At 40.8% G+C, this 23,559-nt stretch overlaps 1 protein-coding gene across 5 annotated transcripts in view; it reads left to right on the plus strand.

Annotated features, from left to right (window-relative positions):
• The window catches only part of LOC131426423 (atrophin-1), a 388,733-nt gene that overhangs the window by 207,306 nt on the left and 157,868 nt on the right, over positions 1 to 23,559 (plus strand). The window contains exon 1 of one of the 5 annotated variants that reach the window (XM_058589130.1): positions 14,916 to 15,445. The exons of the other annotated variants lie outside the window; for them this stretch is intronic. The gene's annotated coding sequence lies outside the window, so the exon portion shown is untranslated. Of the gene's footprint in view, positions 1 to 14,915; positions 15,446 to 23,559 lie in introns of those variants that run through there. 5 annotated transcript variants of the gene reach the window in all.

A 23,559-nucleotide genomic window follows, 5' to 3' on the forward strand; every position in this document is an offset into this window, starting at 1 on the left:
CAGTTTTCAGCCAAATAACTTTCGAATAAAAAGCTTTTAACCAAATTATTATCAGTGAAACGGTTTTCGGTGAAATGACTTTCGGCGATATGACTTTCGGCGATATGACTTTCGGTGGAATGCATTTCTGAAAAACGTCTTTTGGCTAAATGAGCGGCTTTTGTGAATTGACTGACTCGGCGTTTCGCGATCCAGTTCGGGACCGGAGGAACGGCTTTCGGTGAAATGACCTGCGGCGATACGGTTTTTCATAAAATAACTGTCAGTAAAACGTCCTTTGGCGACAAGAATTTTGGAGAAATTTCCAAAAAACGGCCTTCAGCGTAATGATTTTCAACGAAAATGCTTCTAGCGAACTGATTTTGCGAAACGCCTTCCGGTGAAATGATTCTTAACGGTAACGCTTTTAGCGAAATGGTTTTTCGGTGAAACGGCTTTCGCCTAAAATGACGTTCGTTGGTGCGGTTTTCAGCTCAATAACTTTTGAATAAAAAGTTTTCAACCAAATTATTATCAGTGGAACGGTTTTCGGTGAAATGACTTTGGCAAAATGAGCGGCTTTTGTGAAAATGACTTTCTGGGAAACGGCGTTTGGCGAATCCGTTCGAAACCGGAGGAACGGCTCTCGGTGAAATGACCTGTGGCGATACGGCTTTTCACAAAACGACTGTCAGTGAAACGGCTTTTGACGACACGAATTTTCGAGAAACGGATTTTGGCGAAATGAATTCCTGAGAAGCTGAAAGCGTAATGATTATCTTTATCGTCGATAATCATTCAATTAGTGTTTTAGTGTTAGTTTTAGTGAAAAATAGTTTTAGTGAAATGATTTTGTAAAACGGCTTCCGGTGAAATAATTCGTGATGAAACTGTTTTCAGCTAGAAATTTCACTTTTGGTGAAATGGCTCGCAGCTCGAAAAATTTTCGAAGAAAAACCATTTGATGGCATTATTTTCAGTGAAACGATTTTCGGTGAAATGACTTTCGGTGATACTTGCTTTCGCCGAAGCCACTTTTAGTGAAATGTTTTTCGATGAAACGAGTTCTGGAGGGATGGTTTTCGAAGAAATGACTTTCAGAAGCACGGCTTTCGGAGAAATGACTTTCGGCGAAACAGTTCGTAAAGAAATTATTTCAGTGAAACGGTTTACTATCTTCTAATCGGGTTTTTGGTGATGAGAATTTGAAAGAAATTCTTGAAAAACGGCTTTCAGCGTAATGATTTTAGACGAAAAAGATTTTATCGCAATAATTTTGTGAAACGCCTTCCGGTGAAACGATTTGCGGTGAAACTACTTTCGTCAAGATGACTTTCGCCGGTACGGCTTTCAGTCCAATAACTTTCGAAGAAAAAGTTATTGAAGAAATTATTTTCAAGTGAATCGATTTTCGCTTAAATGACCTTAGGCGATACTGCTTTCGGCGGAATGACTTTCGGTGAAATGAGTTCTAGAGGAACGGCTTTCGGAGAGATGACTTTCAGAGAAACTGCTTTCAGTGTAATAATTTTCGACGAAAAAGCTTTTGACGAAATTATTTTCTGTGAAACGGTTCTCGCTGAAAAGACTTTCAGCGATACTGATTCTGGCGAAAAGACTTTTGGAGAAGCGGCTTTTGACGAAATGACTTTCAGTGAAATGAGTTCTGGAGGAACGGCTTTCGGTGAAATGACATTCAGAGGAATGATTTCCAGCGTAAAGATTTTCGACGATAAAGCTTTAAGCGAAATTGATATTGTAAATCGGCTTCCGGTGAAATGATTCGGGGTGAAACGGCTCTCAGCCAAATTACTTTCAACGAAAAAGTTATTAACGAAGTTATCAGTGAAACGATTTTCGCTGAAATGACTTTCTGTGATACTACTTTCGACGAAATGAGCGGCTCTTGTGAAAATGACTCTGGGAAACGGCTTTTGGCGCATCAGTTCGGAACCGAAGGAGCGGCTTTCGGTGAAATGACCTGTGGCGATACGACTTTTCACAAAATGACTGTCAGTGAAACGACTTTTTACGACACGACTTTCGGAGAAACGGCTTTTGGCGAAATGAATTCCTGAGAAACTGCTTTTAGCGACATGATTTTGTAAAACGTTTTCCGGTGAAATGATTCGCGGTGAAACGGCTTTCAGCAAAATTACTTTCAGTTAACGGTCAAATAAATAGCTTTCAACCAAATTATTATCAGTGAAACGGTTTTCGGTGAAATGACTTTCAGTGATACTGCTTTCGGCAAAATGAGCGGCTTTTGTGAAAATGACTTTCTGGAAAACGGCTATTGGAGAATCAGTTCGTGACCGGAGGAACGGCTTTAGGTGAAATGACCTGTGGCGATACGGCTTTTCACAAAATGACTGTCAGTGAAACGGTTTTTGACGACACGAATTTCAGAGAAACGGCTTTTGGCGAAATAAATTCCTGAGAAGCTGCTTTCATCGCAATCATTCTCGAGGATAAAGCTTTTAGCGAAATTGATTTTGTAAAACGGCTTCCGGTGAAATGATTCGGGGTGAAACGGCTTTAAGTAACATGACTTTCGTCGGTACGACTTTCAGCCCAATAAGCTTTAAACAAAATTATTATTAGTAAAACGCTTTTCAGTGAAACAACTTTTGGCGATACGGAGTTCCAACGAAATGACTTTTAATGAAACAGCTTTTGGCGAAGTGAGTGAACTGGTTTTCAGTACGGCAAAACGACTTTTGATGAAATGACTTTCTACGGAAATAGCTGTTATCGTTTTTCGGTTTTCGGCTAAATGACTTCTGACGAAACAACTTTTGGCGCAACGATTTTCAGTGAAACGGTTTTCGGTGAAATGGCCGTTGAGGATGTGGCTTTTGGCGAAATTATCCCTTTCACTTGTTTAATCAATTTTAATAATTTATTAAGAGTATTTTACCGTCATTCGTCTATGGTTGATGGTAAAAATTCATTAATATCTAATTAGTAATTAGTTTGAAATTTCACAAATTCAAAATTTTCCGAATATAAAAGAAATAACGATGGCATTATTACACCGGGGTTATACAAAATAGTGCAGATACAAATCTTTTAATGATATTTGAATATTTAGTTGAAAAATCGCAACTCAGACAAAACCATGCGTATTTCGCACGCAAAGCCTCACTTAACGGAAGAATCTTTCATTTGGCTAACCAAACAATTTACAAGCGATTCCAACAGTTTCTCTCCGTGCCTGAATATCAGAGATACTCACGAACTGATCTGAACCCATCAGCGACCAAACTGTGCATTGCATCGTCGTCGTCGTCGTCGGTCCACTCATCGCAGTGAACAGTACAAAACAGTGGTATCAGATCAAACCGGAGGAGACCAACCGGCCAACAGTTTCAAGTTATTTCGTGTCGACGGGGTTGGCGCTATGGTAGGGAGCAGAACGAGACAGTAGAGGGGGGGGGGGTATCTTCAATCGGGCTCGGTGACGAAAAACACCGATCCGGGCCCCGGCAAAACTTGCAAAAGGTGGTGAACTAAGTCCGCCTATCTCCAATTTACTGTGCTTCCAGGTTGTTCGGGTTGTGTCTAACCGTCGACCATGATCCAGTGACTGCACCACCGAGAAGATGGAGATTACGGTGCCCGGGAAGCTGGCGATAGGTTATTTATATTTGTAACAGACGATAAAATTATTCAAATTGCTCACTCTCGTCGTTGTCGCTGTCGTCGACCGGGTTCTGCCGCCAGGCTGCTTGACTTAACGATCTTTTGTTGGCCGAATGGTGTGGTGTTAAACTTCCGTCGCATTCGATTTTGCTATTGTGGTGGAAAGATTCGGTGGTTCGATTTTTGAATCTTGGGAAAAATTTTTGTTTTTTAACTGCAACTACAGTTATTTTGTCGAATCTTTAATTTTTTTTAAGTCATCAAATTTTTTTTTGATTTTATCCATCCGAAACTCGCGTTGAACCCACTGTGCAGCTGTGCTCCCGGGTTTTCATACACGAACGATTGTATGAAAGTGGCCACATTTGCTTTTCGCTTTTGGACATGTGCTGGACCTGATCCAGTAACAGCAGCAGCATTGCATTTCGTGCTTCGATTGCATGGAACATTCAGATTCCAGGTGGAAGATACGAAGACCAAGCCCTCTCTGCTTCGCCTCTGCGTACCCACGGCAGGCGGCTGCGAGCATCGAAAGTTATATTATTAGTTCCCTATTAGTGGGTTATCTTTTCCTGCTGCTCTCGGGTGCCTCGGCCAAGTGGCAGGGTTAGGTTGCGCTACTGCTCTTTTAAGAAGGATTCAATTTAAGTGGCACCGAGAGATGAAGGGGGAGGGGGGGGGGGGGGGAGGTTCAGGTCTGGTGCTCGGGTGCGCATATGTATGACAAAAGTCGTCTCACTTGCTGACTGCGAAGGCGAACCTTGCGGTTGGTTGGCTGGAGAATAAGGATCAACTTTACATATTGTTTGGTGATAATGAAACGAAAACATCGGAAGGATAACGGATCCCTGGATGATGGTGTGTTCTGTCGAAGCAACCGACTCGTCGGAACCGGGTTGAGAGGGTGAGAAAATTTGCTTTTATCGAGATTAGTTTTGTTGAACACTTCTCTCCTTCTCGATGGCTATGGGAAGAATTAGCACTGGTAACATTTGAGGTTTGAGATTACTTACACGATAATATCTAATCACGATACGGTGCGGATGAAACACTAAATAGGTGTCTGAGTTTATGAATGGAGAAGTTGGAAGCTGTTTGTCGTCATCATTAGGCTGCCGTATGGGCGCTACACGTAGCTTAATCATTTCGCTATAGATTCCTAATCATAGAATGGTTTTGTTGTTGTTCAATCTTGAATGGTAGAAGGAAATTTAAGAGAAAAAAAATAAATTGTCAATAATTTAAAGAGGAAAAAACTCTATCTTACCGACAAACTGTTTTACCGACTTTTATGAAAATTTTATTTTTTGTTGAAAAAATTTCTTTCGATTGATACATATTTTCGATGCATCTTAAAATGATTTAGAATTCATTTCAATCATGTAGAAATTGTCCTATTTCAACATAAATTTCCCCAGTTTACCGACCAACTACTTTATCGACTTTCTCCCTTAAAAAGCTTCTTCCGACACTAACCTCGATAATCTCCTCCGGTCATTTTTCGTGAACGGTTCGGAGCAGTGTGACAGGGCAAAGAAAATTAAATTGACTATTTTATTACTTCCAATTTATCACACAATAAAGTCCGAGTTTGTTTGTTTTTGTGTTTTTTTTGTTCGTGTTCTCACTTCTCCGCTTAGCATCCTACGGAATCCTTCGGGGCCCCATTTCGAAACGGATCCGTAAGAGGCAATCATTTTCTTGCCACTCCAGCCAGTCAACCAGCCAGAGCCTGCCAGCGTACTTGTGATTGAAGTAAAACTTGATCCAAACATACCAACCTACGGAGCTCATGTTTCCCTTTACTGACTACGGATACCGACCGACCGACCGACCCAAGTCAACAGAGCCAAGTTTATCCTTTTCCGTAATGTGAGCTGGCCTTTTTTTTCCTGCCTGTGCTGCAGGTCTATGAATGAGTATGTTTACATTAACTGTGATTACTCTTTTGTTTCATTTTCAAGCTGTGTTCTCTGGACACCGACTTGTCCTCCGGTTCACTATTTGCTGCCGTGTGGGTTCTTGTTGCGGCAAAGTGGCTTTTTCGGTGTATCACTTGGTGAACTTCCTCCGGTGGATGATATGTTTTTACTTTGCTAGGTGACTTGAGTACGAGACAACAAACACATTCAGTTCTAGAGTAACAAAAACAAATCTCCGGACGGACGGACGGACGGCCGGCAGAACGATAAACGAAATGTTGCCAGTTTGCGACCAGCTTGAGCTCCGGGGGGACTCCGGAGGGTGGAAAACCTCGTTCTCGTCCTAAGTACTGCCAATGCCGGTGTCGGTGATTAGAAGAGAAAATGTTTACAAACTAAACAGATGTAGCAAAATGATACCAAAGCAAATGAGATTCAGTTGTGATCCGTAAATGGACGATTTCAGTATTTGTAGAGCATAAATAAATACTAGTCTAGATTTGATTATCGTCACTCGCTCGTAAAGCTGAACTCTTGAATGTTAGTTCAAGCATTTATATTCGAAAGGAAAAGTTTACGTTAAACCGGATGGGGTTAATTACTCCAGCCCGATAATACGTTATATCAAGATTGCTACGATCTCACAGGCAATAATACAAAACCGCGTTCTCAAATAATTAAAAAAAATTAATGATTTGTCAAGGAATTTAAAACTGATGTCGCGAAATTTTGAATAACGTATGGCCAAATCCAAATTTTGCGACTGCAGCTTTAAATTCCTTGCCAAATCGTGACATATTTTGCTTTTTTTCTTAAATTATTTAAGAACTCACCTGTTTTTTGCCTGTGAGATCGTAACAATTTTAAATTAACGTACTATAAGAAATGGCTGCAAAATCTCCCAAAAAAAAGAAGGATAATATTAGAGTGGGTTATTTCGCTAAAAAAACGCTTCACTCAAAAAGTCTTTCCGTTGAAAGTTACTCCCCAAAATTTAATATATTTCAATGAAGCTTTCGGGACATGTAAACTTTGTCACGAAAAAACAAATGTATCTACGCTGTCTTTTGAAAAAAAAAAAAGACCAATGAGACTGATTTTTTTCATATGGAATTCGAAAAATGGCAATAAAATGTATTCTACATAAAAGTGACTTTCGCTAAATCAATCAAAATATCGAGTAAAAATTGAGTTTTACACTTGAAAGAATCGATTTTTAAAATTTTAAGTCGGCTACAAAAAAAAAGCAATTTATTATTTAAAATAAATTGTTCCTGATTATAGGCAATCATGCTTCCTATTAAGCTTTCAAACGGGTGAAAGCCATTTCACCGAAAGCCGTTTCGTCGGATGCCATTCCGCCGAAAGGGTCATTTCACCGAATGTCATTTTATCGAAAGGATCATTTCGCCGAATGCCATTTCATCGAAAGTGCCATTTCGCCGAATGCCATTTCACCGAAAGTCATTTCGTTGAAAGGGTCATTTCGCCGAATCGTGCGGTTGCCTTAATATTGTAATTGGAATTGATTTAAGATAAAGATAAATGAAAGATGATGGTATTTATGCTTCTGAAATATCTCATATTTAAAATAACGGATTAATCGATTTCTCCGTATTTAATCCAGAAAGTCTTGAATATCGCTTTAGATAAAAAATACTATTTCATTGGTTTGAAAGAAATTTTGCCTCAATATAGGCAATTATGCTTCCTAAAAAGCTTTCAAACGGGTCAGGGCTATTTCTCCGAAAGCCAATCCGCCGAAAGCCGTTTCGTCGGAATCCATTTCACCGAAAGGGTCATTTCACCGAATGCCATTTCGCCGAATGTCATGTCACCGAAAGTCATTCCGTCGAAAGGGCCATTTAGCCGAATCGTGCGGTTACCTTAATATCGTACATGGAATTGATTTGAGATTAAGATAAATGAAAGATGATGCTTTATATGCCCGTTTCGGTGACCTCTCAGTCGTGCTTCTGAAATATCTCATATTTAAAATAACGGATAAATTCATTTCTCCGTATTTAATCCAGAAAGTCTTGAATATCGTTTTAGATAAAAAAATACTATTTCATTGGTTTGAAAGAAATTTTGCCTCAATGTAGGCAATTATGCTTCCTATCGTGCCATCAAACGGGTCAGGGTCATTTAACCGAAAGCCATTTCGCCGAAAACGCCATTTCACCGAAAACGTCATTTCGCCGAATGCAATTTCACCGAAAGTCATTTCATCGTAAGGGCCATTTTGCCGAAACGACAAATTGACCTGAAATCGTGCTTCTCGTATTTAAAATAACGTATAAATTCATTTTTCCATATTTAATCCAGAAAGTCTTGAATTTCGTTTTAGATAAAAATACTATTTCATTGATTTGAAATAAATTTTGCCTCAATATAAGCAAATATGCTTTGTATACAGCTTTCAAACGGTCAGGGTCATTTCTCCGAAAACCAATTCGCCGAAAATCGTTTCGTCGGAAACTATTTCGCCGAAAGGGTCATTTCGCCGAATGTCATTTCATCGAAAGGGTCATTTCACCGAAAGCCATTTCGTCGGAAAGGTAATTTCGTCGAATCGCACAGTTGCGTTATTGGGATTGATTTAAGAAGATGATAGTGCATATGCCCGTTTTTTTAACCTCTCAATTGTCCTTCTGAAATATCTCCTATTTAAAATAACGGATTAATTCATTTTTCCGTATTTAATCCAGAAAGTCTTGAATATCGTTTTAGATAATATACTATTTCATAGGTTTGAAATAAATTTTGCCTCAATATAAGCAATTATGCTTCCTATCGTGTCATCAAACGGGTCAGGGTCATTTAACCGAAAACGTCATTTCGCCGAGTGCAATTTCACCGAATGTCATTTAAACGAAAGGGCCATTTCATCGAATGTCATTAAATCGAAAGGGCCATTTTGCCGAAACGTACGGTTGCCTTAATATCGTAATTGGAATTAATTTGAGATTAAGATAAATGAAAGATAAATTGACCTGAAATCGTGCTTCTCGTATTTAAAATAATGGATAAATTCATTTCTCCATATTTAATCCAGAAAGTCTTGAGTTTCGTTTTAGATAAAAAAAATACTATTTCATTGGTTTGAAAAAAAATTTGCCTCAATATAGGCAAATATGTTTCGTATGAAGCTTTCAAACGGGTCAGGGCCATTTCACCGAAAACCAATTCGCCGAAAATCGTTTCGTCGGAAATCATTTCGCCGAAAGGGTCATTCCACCGAATGCCATTTCATCGAAAGGGTCATTTCGCCGAAAGCCATTTCGTCGAAAAGGTAATTTCGTCGAATCGCACAGTTGCGTAATTGGAATTGATTTAAGAAGATGATAGTGCTTATGCCCGTTTTGTTGACCTCTCAATCGTCTTACTGAAATATCTCCTATTTGAAATAACGGATTAATTCATTTTTCCGTGTTTAATCCAGAAAGCCTTGAATATCGTTTTAGATTGAGTCGTAACATCGCTACCGCTCTTTCGGACTCAACTAAACAAAATAAAACACCTAGCTTTGAGTTGACCGGGCAAAACGATTTTCGGTTAAATTACCCATTCGGCGAAACGACTTTCGGTGAAATGGCTTTCGGCGAAATGCCCCGCTTCCCTTTCATACACTGCAAGACGGGCACTTTTAAAGAAAGGGGTTTTGTGAAAAAAAGACTATTTTTTCAATTCCTTTCATTTTAATTGAGTCGATAACAGAGGTTCGCCCCTTTTCAAAAAACTGCTTGGATAAATTTTCGACAAAACGTGGTATGCAATGTGTGTGTGTGTGTGTGTGTGTGTGTGTGTGTGTGTGTGTGTGTGTGTGTGTGTTTGTGTCAAAGTCTACCATTCCTATTTCTTATTCTGATCGGATCGGAATACTTGGATCGAATGTTGAAAGTCAAAAGGCCAGTAATTTTTAATGCTAAGTCTGAACTCGAATAATTTGCAACAGATAAAAATGTTTCCCTTAAATTCATTTTAGGTTAAATATTTGTTGAAGCACTCGCAAAATAGCAATAAAAAGTTGATTCATTCAGCCTGTTTTCCTGGGCTCATTACCCGATCAGAAAACCTTATCAGAATTATATTGAAATTGTAGCTCGTTTTGATACTTATACTAGAAAAGACATATAATTAAGAGGTTCAGTTTTCCAGTCTATATAAAATTATAATTGAATCGCACCAAAATTTGAATAGTGGTGTTTATTTATATATAAAAATACGATCAAATTTTAAACATTATAGTGATATTATAGTTATTTTTCTCCTACTAAAGGAAAAGGCAAATGAACTACAATTTACGATACACAATTTTAAACCGAGTAAAATACAACAATAGGATTTTACATAAAAATAATCTTAGATATAATCAGATACAAATTTTGATATTTTAACAACTGTTCATCGTAAATTTAATCGTAATCACATCAGATCGGGTACCCGCACCTTAGACTTCACGCTGCTCAACAGTTTCTGTGCAACACTTATGCCATATTCTTACACATTTGAATTCATTCGTTATGGTACGATGCTAAATCCACCCAAAACAAAATGTAACCTCCATGGGATCGAAAGAAACACAACAGAGGCTTTAGGAGGCATTCTTCTTCATATATTAGGCCGTTGATGGTGCCGGTCGTTAGGTATGGCTTTATGAAATTACCGAACCCACATATCGCCTGCTACACCTAGTAGTTTTTGGAAAATTCGTTTACCTCCTTCTTCCGGAACTTTACCAGAACATCCAGGTGGGACTGGTCAATGAAAAATTCCAGGTCGGGGATCTGCGTACGTAAATTTTCTGTGCACTTTTCTCACTTAATTTGTTTCTATTTTCACAAACTTTGCTAAAAAAAATATCTTGTAGTCTCATACTAAATTCCTGAATTGTATCAGGATCTGATTTCGCGTTTTGAAGTTACAGGGAAACTAGCACAACAACCAAATTGAAAAAAATGTGCACCACAGATGATAGAACAAATTTGTTCAAACTCTATATCCATCATACGACTCTTTTAATAACTTAAATTAAATTATGTTTTAATATTTTGTTTAGTGTTTGTGTGAATCTAAGAATAACTGAGAATCTGTTCGGGAGATATACAATTTGTACAGTCTAAGTAGATTTCGAATCCTTCGAATGGCCGTAATGTTTGAATTCTTCAGACGTCCCGGACTTTAAAAATAAAAAGTCGATTTTTTACCGTGAAAACTTTATTTTTCAGTATAATCCCCATCTAGAGCGATACAGTTAACCCATCGGTCCTGCAACATTTTAATGCCCTTTAAAAAAATGATTTGTCAAGGCCTTTAAAATAGGCTTCCGTTTCTGCAATGACCTCAGCATTCGACGAAAAATGTATTTCGCCAGGTTTCGGAAATAGATAATAGTCGCTGGGGGCCAGGTCTAGAGAATACGGGGAATGGTGGACCAATCCGTACCGTAAATCATTCAATTTCATATTGGCCGTCAATTAAAATAACTTCAGTTTTCTCTCGGTAATCGGCTGCCTAGAGATTGAAGAAAAAACTATGAGTTTAAAAAACCAACATTTCGTTAGAACTTTTTTCATTGCATTTCGGCTATTCTTAATCAGACGTCTATTATCAATAAGTTGGATTGATTAGTAGATGTCGGAACATGTTGTTTGTGGTGATTCTAAATTCCAAGATGGCGACTTCCGGTTTTTTTTTATATTCCTTGAAAACCCTTACAATATGGGTATTTTCGGTGCGGACTAGATAAGTAGATGTAGGAAAACGACGTTTGAGGTGGTTCTTTAAAATTCCAAATTGCGTAAACTTTTTTTACGTCATGATTCGATTCACGAACCTCCGATAAATTTACGTCAAAGGAGGTTTATTCGAAACATAGTTTTCTTTTTTCCTAAATTAGCAGGTTTGTTCAGCCTTTTTCCATAAATCTTCAACATTTATCTACGGTTTTTTTTCTGAAAGGCCAGCCGAAAATATTAAAATTAAACCAAATTAGTTTGTGTTCGTTTATTATCGTTCGGCCAGTCGAAACCCTTTACCATCATATATAGTCATGACAAAATGTTCAAAATACTCTAGTAACATACGAAAACCAGGTAACCACATGTGAAAAACTGGTTTCGGTGGTACAAAGAAAAAAGAACTAAAAATCAAGCTTAAATTGCAGAAATTCAGCTCACATCGCATCACAATTGCGTAACTTTCTAGTGACTGTCAGAAGACGTCAAATTCATTAGCAGTAGTAGTCGTTGGTTCTTTTCGTTTTCGCCGATGGTATTTGGTTTCCATTAGCCACATTCACTCTTCTAACGTTGGGGGGGCGGCTATTTTCGGTCGAACTAATTTCTCGACACTCGACACTTCCACTTTTCACTGTTCTGTCATCGCCGAGAGTCCAATTTAAGATTGGTGATTGAACGTTGAAATGCCACCGCCGCCACCGAGGAAGGCGGCAACCGGTGACTGTTACTAATTTGCTGCAAGCAAAGAAAAAAAAAGAATATTAATAACGACTGCATGGGCGGCTGAACTCAATTTGTTCCATGGCTACTCTTTTTCAGCGCGCATAACTCGCGTGTGTCTGTGCTGCGGCATTCGAGGCCATCTTGGACCTGTTTCCAATCCTGCGTCGACTGTGGCGACTGCGATGATGATTATTATTACCGTAAATTGCTGACCATTTACCAAGAAGAATTTTCCATGCTCAGCCACCGCTGCTGACCCAAACTGTCGTGTAAGTCGTCGGTCGACGGGGAATCGACGAGGAGGATCGCTTGCGGTTCGACCCTAAATGGCAAAGTGTCACACATATGCCCGGGTGACGGGTGATTGGTGTTTGGAGGATGGAGACTCGACCCCTGCCGTGCTCTCGGCGGCGGCGGCGTTGTTGGTGGTGCAAAAGTCGTAAAAAATGACGGTTTTAAAATACTACCCCCTTCGGTGACGGTGGTGGTGGTGGTGGGATGCGGGTGCAAGCAAACGGCGGATGTTTTCAGAGTGTATGATGGTGCCTTTTACGAGTGTACTCTTGGCTGTTGTGTACCTTTTTTTTTGTTCGAGCTTGGCGCACTTCTCGATGTTAGTTAGTAGTGTTATTATTGCGGTAATTACCAGACCGCGCTTGCTACGTTCAACCGTTCAGCGCAAGCCGCCGTCGCAGCCGCCACCTTCGTCAGTCAGTCAGTGAACAACAACAACGGCGACGGCAGCGACAAGTGGGACGAGTGCGGTGTCAAAAGAGTTTGTAAAATACTAAACGAACATGGCCAACTACAACCAACATCTGCTGCTGCTGCAACTGCTTCATCTGTGGGGCAGTAGAAGCGAACGAGGGAGGAAGGGGTGGTTGGAAATAATTATATTTACACGATAAATAGCAGAAAATTGTTACTTATTATAAAGTGATTTGTTTCGCGGTTATTACACCGTGACTGACGCCTTGACGTGTGGAACTCGGGTCGGTTTACCAAACAACCTTCACAACAGCGTCTGCAACCAAAAACTTTCAAACCGATCGGTCCCATTTCCGTCAATGGACTGATTCCCAGTATGACCGTTCCCGTTCGTTTTGCCCCGTACCGAGTCAACGCAATCCAGGTCTCTAGAGCCAGACTCCAGACAGAAAAGGCAAACAAAAACAAAACCAAAATCCATGATGGCGTCCGTGGTCACAAACCGAACCGAATGAGAGAGTGAGAATATCAACGAGAGAGCGTTGCGCTTTCGAATCGCTATCCAGCGAGTGCTCTAGCAACGGTATGACTTCCTCCTGAACGGAACGCCGTGGAATGCCGTGTGCATTTTTCATTCATCCGAATCTACAGCGAACAGTAACCGGGGAGCGCTCTCACGGTGAAGTCATTGCACGCGGCCATATTGCAATATGGCGCAAGTTGCGCTTTCCCGCTGTGCAAAAGTCTCTATTCCGAGAGAGCACCTGCAACCCGAACGCTCATCGTTTCGCAGTTCGCGAGCGAGTCTGCGCTCTCGTGGCAGCATTTTTCTTTGTTCTCGAGCATTTTGTGAGCATCGATTCAACCGGTTTCTCTTGCTTTCTCGTGTTTCTCTCTTTCGGTCAATCGCTCACACTACTCGCGGTGGTATGCAGTGCAAGCAAGAAAGGCACGTAGTCAGACCACGTATTCTTTAGTTTCGTTTATTATAACGAGTTGAACTTCGGCACGGTTAGGTCGTGTCTGCATCGCGTTCATTCACCGATACGAGTTTCGTGCTAGTTTCCTCTTTCCCTCAAGGGACCGAACTAGCAGCACGGTGTGGTGTTTTTGTGCGCGGTCGATATTTTGACAGTTGTCAAACTGCTGTCAAACGCGGTGTTGTTGGTAGTTTGTGTGTTTACTACTTTTCCGTTCGTCGAAATAATTGGATTATTAGCTGTGGAGAGCTGCCCCCGTGGAAGAAAGCACGTTTTCCGTCAGCAGGGATCAGGGTTGGATTATCCCGTTGTAGCAAATGTTGCGTGAGATTGAATAAGCGTGTAACCGCTTACGTGCTTGATTACGTGAGCTAGTGTCGAAAGTGTAAGCAAGCAAAAGTCACCTGGTGAAGAAGAGATAGATAGTTTCGTCAAGGGGTTTTGGGTTGCATTGCACTGACCACAGGGTCGAATCCTCACTGGTTCGTCGTTGTTCCGCGCGCAGGGGTGTATAAATAATAATGTATTGATTAAAGCGGATTATAGGAGACATAAAAATGAGAAATAATCACCGTACGATTTCACTCTGGGCAACAAAAGAAGCGCTAATCCGCGTCGTCGTCCGTCCGTCTGTCTTCGGAGGTTATCACCAAATTGGAAGAACTGCCACTTGATTAATTTTTTATGATCTTTATTCTTTCGCGGCGGGAGCTCCAAGTTGTTTGGATATGCAGCACCACAAAAGTGCTAACATAAACATCACCAAAAAGCGCAACAACAAAAAAATAACCTTCACAATTTGAATAAACTGCGACGGACGGAGCGAGTTAGCCAGAGCCGGACAAACAAAGGTGGCGGAATCCTCCCCCTCCGCGCTTCATTCAACATACTTAAGCCCATCAAAGATGATAACACTCGAGTGGTCCACTCAATCACGATACGGCCGACGACCAAACGAACCGGAACGGCCCCCCAGTAAACGCGGTCCCCGCGGATTGCTCCATTTGCATAATTGGATAGCCCCTTGGTTCAGCCGCCCGGCCGGCCGCTTGACGAAACTATCTATGAAATTGAGTGAAAAATGGGTGTCCCCATTTTTTGAGTTCGATTCGGAATATTCAATGTGATATTCAAGTTTTCCTGTTTCTGTTCCCTAGGCAGCAAAATACAGTGTTTAATGTGAGAGAGAGAGAGTAAGATGTGAAATGTTGTAACGTTTCGAAACGTCAACTTTGCGAAAGAGTGTAAACAAAAAGCATATTCAGTCACTGTTAGCCGGGGATTCGTTCGGAGTTTTGGAGTGTGTAAAACAAAAAGGGAAAACGTTCTCTTTGGATTAAATAGTCGCGAGCCGCCCCAAGCGGATTGTCCGAAATCGCGGCCTACTGAGGCCAACAAGCGCAGCTTTCTTTCGGCGGCCAACTATCAAAAAGTAACCAAAATAGCGATCATAGTACGAGTGGAACCCCCAAACACCCCGCAGGAAACTGCGGGGCCTAACAGTCCGAAGAAGCTGGCTGCTGCAGCACCGCCTTCGGCACCGGCGAGCACCTCAGCAGCCGCCGCCACCGGATCGTCCGTAGCCGCCGGAACATCCGCGGCCACGGCATCGACGGTGGCGGTGGCAGCGACAAATACGGCGGCGGCGGCGTCGACGGCTGGTTCGACCAATCCGGGAACCTCCTCACAGCAGCAACAACAATCGTCGGTGGCAGCCAGTTCGTCGTCTCCGGTTGTGAACCAGGTAAACACACACGAAGAACGATTGATTTCCAATCAAAATATTTATCGGTCGGCGGACTGCTGCTTTCGGAGGAGAAACGAACAAGGCAACGCCGAAGGAGGCAGCGTACCGTACCGTGGTTGCGTGTTCTTTCCGGTTGTTTACATGTGTCAACTTAGTCAGCGATGTTTTCCTTTTTTTTCCAGGGTTGCCGCCGCCATTGACGGCTTGTTAACCGCCCCGTGCAAAAACATAGTAGCCCTGAATGTTTGTTGAACTCGTGTCGGCACTTCGTTTGCGCGTCTGTCGAACAGGCCGATTTTTTTTTCTTTCGTTTTGTTTTGTTTTGTTTTCACTTGGGTTTGATTAGATAACAAGCTTGTAACCGGCTAACCGCCATCATTCATGGGTTCAAACTGTCAGTTTCACTGCTGTCAACTGGTGGCATCGTACCGTTTTTTAATGCGGTCACTCATCCGTGTGTCTGCCACAGGGTCTTCGAGTAACAAATTGTGCACTCGTGCTGTGCGTTTCTCTGTGTCTGTGTGTGTGTGTGTGTGTGACAAAACCGAAGAAACGAAACAGAAGGCAAAGAATACAATCCGTTAGTCCCTCCGGCTGTCACGATGGCATGGCCTACCTCGACCGACCGACCGACCGATCGTTGTTGATGGTATCGTTTTACAAATAGGATCAGGTCAAACCATTTTTCTGCGGCCTACTGCGCGCTTATGCGGTATTCCACAGCGGGCAAATAACGTCAAAATCAAATTTATCGATTCCAAACCGAATGCGGAAGCGAGGCTCGCCTAGAGCGACCTGGGGAGGACAGCCCAAATAAATCTCTATATCGAATAAATTCACCCGATTCGAAAATCGACACAAAACAAATAAAGACACTCGCAATCTTTCGGAAAACGGGGCCGAAATAATCCGCAAAAAGTCCTATCGCGCGCGTCGCCTATCGCCGGTGGGAGGCGGCGACCATAAAAAGCAGATTTACGAGTGTTTGATAATCCATAAATACTTGAATTTCGATTTTATTAACCGAAGCGCACGAGATAAAACTGTCGTCGTAATCCGCAAACCCCTACCCAGCGGTGGCCTGTTCTGTCGTTTTGTTTTGGGGGCTGCTCTTAGGGAGCGAACAGTGCGGGGTTGCGAAAAAACAGATAATCTCCGAAAATGGCTTTCGTGATTGTTTTGTCATATCGGGTTTATTGGAAACAACATCTCTTTCTCCGGGCCGTCGTCGTCGTTGCCGTTTTTCCCCCTTTGGTTTTACGGCTGTGTTCGATGTGTTTCCGAGCGCCGCAGCAGCTGTACGTTGTTTGCCCAGAGCTGACTTTTCCACCCTAATAAAATACGGCATTCGTCAACGAACGTCTCGCACCGTCGTTTGCACTTTTGAACCCTCATCTCCTCCGCTTTCGAAGGTTCCATTTCGATACGGTGCTTGACGGAAAGCGGGCGACCCCTCCGGGAATGCATATTGCGAGCAGTTCCGGTGCGGCCGTTCGACTCGAAAGGGCGATTTGACAGCGCACCCTAATTTTACCACGACAGGGTATAATATTTTAATTGTGTTTTGTCCTTCACCCCGGCGCGCTACATCGAAAGGGGCTTGCTGCATTCGGGGGTGGTGAGGGGAGTTAAAATTCCCCCAATTTTTACAACGCCAGCACAACTTGCACTGATTGTTGCATTCACCGCATCCACAATAGTAGGCCTTGGTCTGAGCGCGCTCTGCCATTCGTGATAATAATTAGAGGGTTCCGAAGGGCGGTTGCCATGCGTACGCGGACACGCCGGTTTGACGGTCGAATAAACAGTAGTTATATGAGCGTTCGTTTTTCAATATCAACAGAAGTGAGTCCTAATTGAACGAAGGGTTCCGCTGGATTAGGGTTCTGGACTAAACTTTACGGACATACTGTCAAGAGTCTTGTGGGAAAAATTTGAAATTGATAATGCAAACACTGGTGGCACGGTTCGGATAAGAAATGGCATCATGAGCGTGAAATTTTATGTTCCTCGATTCGTACGTCAATTGTAACCAGCCGAGACGATGTGCGAAGTGGCCGGTTCCCCCTTCTTCGTATGACTTTCAAAATATAAATACGTCGCTCTAAATTGAATGCCAATCTTCGATTAAATATTTATCAGTATCCTATCCCAATGGTAGCGAGGCTTAAATCAGCCCCGCCCTAATGCTATAATGGTATCAAATGGATTCTAATAGTAACGATAATCTTCGACATTCTGCAAATTACAAGAATCCAACGCTTTATCTATTTGTATGTCGATTGTGTCCACACCCGCAGGCTTATGAACCACTTAATTCTAGTTTTCGTTGCTAAGTTGATATTCAAAATTTGCTACTTGAAAAAAAAATTATAGAATAAAAGTCGGTCACTAGTCTGCAACTTCACTCCAATCTAATTCTACTTGGATAATAGTAGACGGAAAATTCCGCTTCACCCGCTTCATAGTACGGACTTGGCACTATCCGATCATCACTTAGAATTACCGTGGTTTAAAGATCAGTTTTTTTTATTAATTCATAAATTAGCAAATTGATGAGAACAAGGTGAGATTCCACTAGACGATATATGTCATAACAATTTTACACAATATTGTCATAAATTTAAGGTAAAAGTGCTCTACCAAATATTGCAAAACTCCTCGTAAAATACGAGACCAGCGTGATGGGTAACTGAGTTTTGTTTGTAATGGTTTTCACAGCGCTTACAATAAGTACTATCTTATAATCGTGCTAAAAGTTCAAGTGTAACACTCCTGTACAAGCCGCCAAAAAACACATAATTTTTAGTACTTTTTACCCAATAAAGGGGTTGCGTGTAGGAACTTGATAATAAGTAAAATAAGTCGATGTTGTTTCCATTTACACCCACACATAAAAAGTTATCAACAGCAAGTTGGTTCTATCAAAAGGCTGATTTTTTTTTGTATTCCACTTGGGGTTGAACGTGGTTTTCCTATTTTCAACTCCCGATGTTGAATGGTTTCGCTTTTTGTTCCCTGACAACAATCGAAAGAGCGAATGAAAAGTAACATCTGAAAAAAATCGAAAAATGTTAAAAAAAAATGGATTAGTTGGATATTATTTCCTCTTCATGCACGTGATTTTCAAATTTTGTAGATTTTAGGACTTGAATTACGATATCCAGAATTCTGCACAATGACACAAGGAGACATGCAGCGTCCCTGATTTCGGTGGTCACGAGACACAATAAAATCTCACACTCTAACACCCAGCGAAGGCTAGAAGACAAATCGGATTGGTACGGTATTGGACTATGGCGTGGCGAATTGAAAAATGTTGTGTATCCGAGTCCTTCTCGGGGATGGTTTCGCAAGTATTTATATAAGTTGTTCCATTAATTAATTGTTTTTTATTCCATTTTTCGTCCGGTAAAGTTAAAAAAAAATATGACCAGCGATTTTATTTTCCCTATAGTTTGGCTCAGTCGAGAATCGAACGGTGAAATTTTAAGTGATAACACAAATTGAGTAAAAAATACAAATTTCGTTTTCTAACAACAAAACCGCTTCATGTTCTCCTGCAAACCTTAACACAAGAAAGTCATTTTTTAAATTTATCGGAATATTTAATAAGGCACACTGCCATAGCTCTACGATGCCGAAGGAAGTGATAGTTATTTTGATTGCTTTTCAATTCTACTACCACACAGAAAATTATTAAAAAGTATTTTAAACAAAACTCTTTTCACACTAGTTATTTCATGGTTTTCTTTCTATCTTCCAGTCCTTTTGACTGCTTACTTGCATACTATCTATATAGTATATACTAAATTTCAGTCCCTCTAGTGTGGAGCAACATCAGTAAGGGGCATGCAGCGTTCCTAATTTTTGGCACGTAAATTGGCTGCATGAATATTTCAATATTTCGTGTGTTTCAAGTGAATACTTTTGCGTAAATTTCATCTCATCTGGCGAAATTCCTATATGGTACTGACATAGATACCGAAAATACTCGAATGTTTTCTTGTCTTCAATCGTTCTTTAGAAGAAGAATCACTGCTTGCTACTAAACTCAGGTATACACATTGTTAACATGTTATTCGATCATAAATACTCAAGGTTCATAGTTCTAGTGTAATGAGTAATCTCTAACAATAAAGATTTAATCAGGATATATTCAAAGTGTGAAACAACCAAACATCTTTTACAATAGAAGTCACTTTTACAACCAACAAAACTTGTGGTAAGCCCAATGCGCTCAATCACTGAAAACACTCCTATGTCGGTTTTGCCTGTTATGCTTTGTGCGACGATCCGTTCACCTCGAGCGATTACAATTTTGCGAGCAATTTTTCGGACTACATTTCCCCTTAAGAGCTTCGATTTTTGTTCCGCAGGCACTTTGTAGATGCGGATCGAATTTGAACATATTTTTTCATTTTTCAGTATGATTTTTCAGATGACATTTGCTCAGGTCTGAACATCTATTGAGGAGCGATAGTGTGCTCTCCTAATCAATGGCCCTTATCACCGTTCCCACTTCCACTTTCACATTCACTTCACTTACATGTCACTTCACTTGATTTTACCTATTACCAGTATCACGCATAGTTAAGAGATCGCTGTGGTGGAAAAAAACTATTTTTTTCAACAAAATTTTGGTGGCGTGATGTTCATAATGACATCAAGTTCATCCAAATAATTACTTTTGTCTTTGAAGCGACTTCTGTGCTAAGGATCTGAATTCACTTCACTCGACTTTCACCGTGAAGTGATACCGATAATAAGGGTCACAATCACTTCACTTGGTTTTCACCGTGTAGTGATACCGGTAATAAGGGCCAATAAATATTGAATTACTGTCGTTTCGGTGTTATAAGTGTTCTTTACAATTATGAAAACTGCGCTTTTCCCTTTCCTGCTATTGAGCATCTCTTTTTAAAACATTGCTAGCTTCGGTTGTTGAAAAAAAAACTTTGTTTGGCAAGCACTTTGTAGATGTAGATAGAAATTGGAATGTCGTTTTGGAAGCAAAAGTGATCTTTAACCCTATATTTCTTATTAAGAAACCTCAGTGAGGGACATGCAACATTCCTGATTTTTACACCTGAATCTGTCGAGGTATTTGTTGTGGTTCGAATTTCCTGACGTTCCTGTGTTTTTTTTTCTGCAGAGATATTTGTATTGTTACCGTTACCTAACCAGAGCGTCGATGGCCTCGCTCCCAATAGTTTACCGAGACGTCTCAACACCTAAAACGGTAGTGCAATTGAAACCGAAAAGCAAACTTTAAGTAACATTAGTAAGGAGGCATGCAGCGTCCCTGAGTTTTCGCACTTGAATCTTCTCAGATTTTTGTTTATATTTCCTGGCGGAAGTCAACGCTACTTTCGTTCCGAATAATTTGGATTCTGATGCGGCTCAAAATCAGGAGCTTTTTTTGTTTTCGAAACCAAGCCAAGCAAACTAACGGGTGTTTTTTTAGGAGGTTTGTTTTTTCAATAGGAATTACTCTATTGTCTGAAAGTTGTTTTGACAGTGTAATGTGCCGTCTCTACTCAGTAGAACAGAAAAACGCTACCAAATCGTGGAAATTTATCTTAAAAAGCAGTGTTCAATTAAAACTGCGTGTAGCGCAAAATTCTATTCAATGATGAGGCGCATTTTTGGTTGTATGAATTCGTCAACAAGCAAAATTGCCGTAAAGATAATCTATGGGTTTGTGGAATCCTTATTTCTTTGAAAATGAGGTAGGACAACGTGTTACCGTGAATGGAAATCGATACAGAACTAAAATCAATGAATTTCTGTTGCCAAATCTTCAAGATATGAAAAGTGGTTTTCAACAGGATGGTATCACTTGTCATACTGCGGCCGAAACTAGCGACTTATTGAAAGCCCAGTTTTTTTTTTCGAGAAATGGACCGGTGTATTGACCTTCGCGTTCGTGTAATTTGACGCCACTCTATTATTTTTTGTGGGGATAAGTGAAGTCAATGGTTTATGTGAATAAACCAGCAACAATTGATGCTTTGGAAACCAATATTCAACGTGTCATTGATGAAATACGCTTTCGTATGCTTGAAAAAGTGGTCGATAATTGAACCTCCAGAGTAACCTTTGTAAAAAATAGTCGTAGCTTTCATATTCTGGAAATTATATTTAATTGTTAAATGTCAAGAAATTATCTACCAAATAAAAAAACATGGCCATTTCATAGTTCGACATGGGTTGTTTAAATTTCAAATCAGCAAAATTTGGTGCTATTGAAGCTATCGTGAAAACTTCTAATACCATTTGTAAGGAGACATGCAGCGCTCCTGTTTTTTTTTCCACGTGAATCCAAACCGAGAATTTATTTTTGCATTGTTAAGTTTCTTCACGGTTTTTTAAATTTCTTAGACATAATTTTAAGATTTCTATTTATGATATTTAAGCGGCTCGATATCTGAAAGCTATGATTTCATTCGCAGTTAGCAAGCAAACCATTTCTTGTGCTAGTAAGGGGCATGCAGCGCTCCTATTTTGTACTGGTGAATCCAAGATGCTATTTTCATATTATTTAGGCTCCGACATTGAAATTTTCTTTGTTCGTGATCGTTTTGATTTGTGATTTTTGACCTGTACAAATTTTAAACAATAACAAACTGTAGAGTAGAGTTCTAAATTGAGAACAAAATTTGTTGGCGAGTATCGGAGTTCCGTTGAGAAACTAAAAAAGTTCTGGTCTGCCAAGACTCGTACCGACACCGTAATTATGGAAAGCAAGACCTTATTTCGCTGATCGATCGACTAATGAGGAATAACATTTTTCCTGCAGCGTTCGGGCAAATTCTATTAGTAAAGTATTACAAACTCGCAAATGTTGTTTCCTGCCGCCTGTCGAATTCGAACGGTCGCACGAAAACCGGAATTTCCGTTTCGGAGAGGGTGAGTTCCGACCGTTCAACAGTTTACTCCCTCGGCAGTTCGAGTGGTGCGGCTAAAGAGCTCTAATAAACTTCTTAAAAAGTCTCGTGTTGAGTGCGCACGGTGCACAACATACCGGGGCGCAAAGAAATAGAATAATTGAGTTTCGTTCGTTCTCCGAGAGAGAAGAAAACCGAGCCAACCAACTCGAGGGCTATTATTAAGTAAACACAAGCTGCTGCTGCCGTTTATTCCCCTCTCGTTGTTCGGAGTCGAACGAAACAACGAGTAAAAAAACGAAGTACACAGGAACCACCGTCATAACGCGGGAGAAGGAAGCCCGAACCCAAGTCGAGTGCACAAAAGGAAGCAGCATGTAATGCAATAAAAGGATTAATTACAGTAATTTTCGGAAAAGTTTTCTGTTCTTTTGCGCTCTACCTCTACCATTTCCCAATTTGACCGGTTTTCTTAGCTTGCTGTGTTTCTTTTTTCTCTCTCGGCACCCTGTACTTCGTCAAGAAAACAGCTGCCTCCTTTGATGTGAAGAAGGTCCTTCCCCTTCGGATTTCGGCATCCGTGGCATTTCGTTTAACCGTAACCGCAAATAATTGTTTATGAGTCGTTTTTTTTTCTTCTTTTTGTTTCGCTTGTCTGCTGCTGCTTTTGTTAGCTGTCACGATCGGTTATATTTCCTTTTGTTTGATTGTTGGTTCTGTTTTCCACTTTGGAATACTAATTTTTTCCGTTCCCCAATCGAATTTACCCACTAAACAGGAGGCGATTAGCGAAATCGAACCACGGATCGTAGGACCCCTCGGGCACCGATCAGGCCCGTTGAAAAACCAGTTTTCTGTCACACGTTTTATTTCGGTTAGACGGCCTCATTCTTGTTGTATTGTATTGTATTTCGTTTCAGTTTTACGACTCACGAAACCACCGTCATCGTCGTTGGCTCTTTTGAGGTCCATTTACGAAAATCGTTAAACTTTATTATCTCTTCATTTATAGTCCGCCGAACGAACGTCGGTTGGTCAGTCGGTCGGTGTAAACTAGCGGGGGGTCACTCAGTGTGTGCGGGCGCAGATGGCCATGTCCCCAAATTGACATCCACAAATCAAAGCATGCGACGCTGCCTGAGTTCGCCCGCCCAGCAACGTGATTTTGACACTGAGAGAAAAACAATTGAAACTGGTAAAAATTAAAAACTTCGGGGGACC

This window comes from Malaya genurostris, chromosome 1 (genome assembly GCF_030247185.1).
Source record: "Malaya genurostris strain Urasoe2022 chromosome 1, Malgen_1.1, whole genome shotgun sequence".
NCBI lineage: Eukaryota > Metazoa > Arthropoda > Insecta > Diptera > Culicidae > Malaya > Malaya genurostris.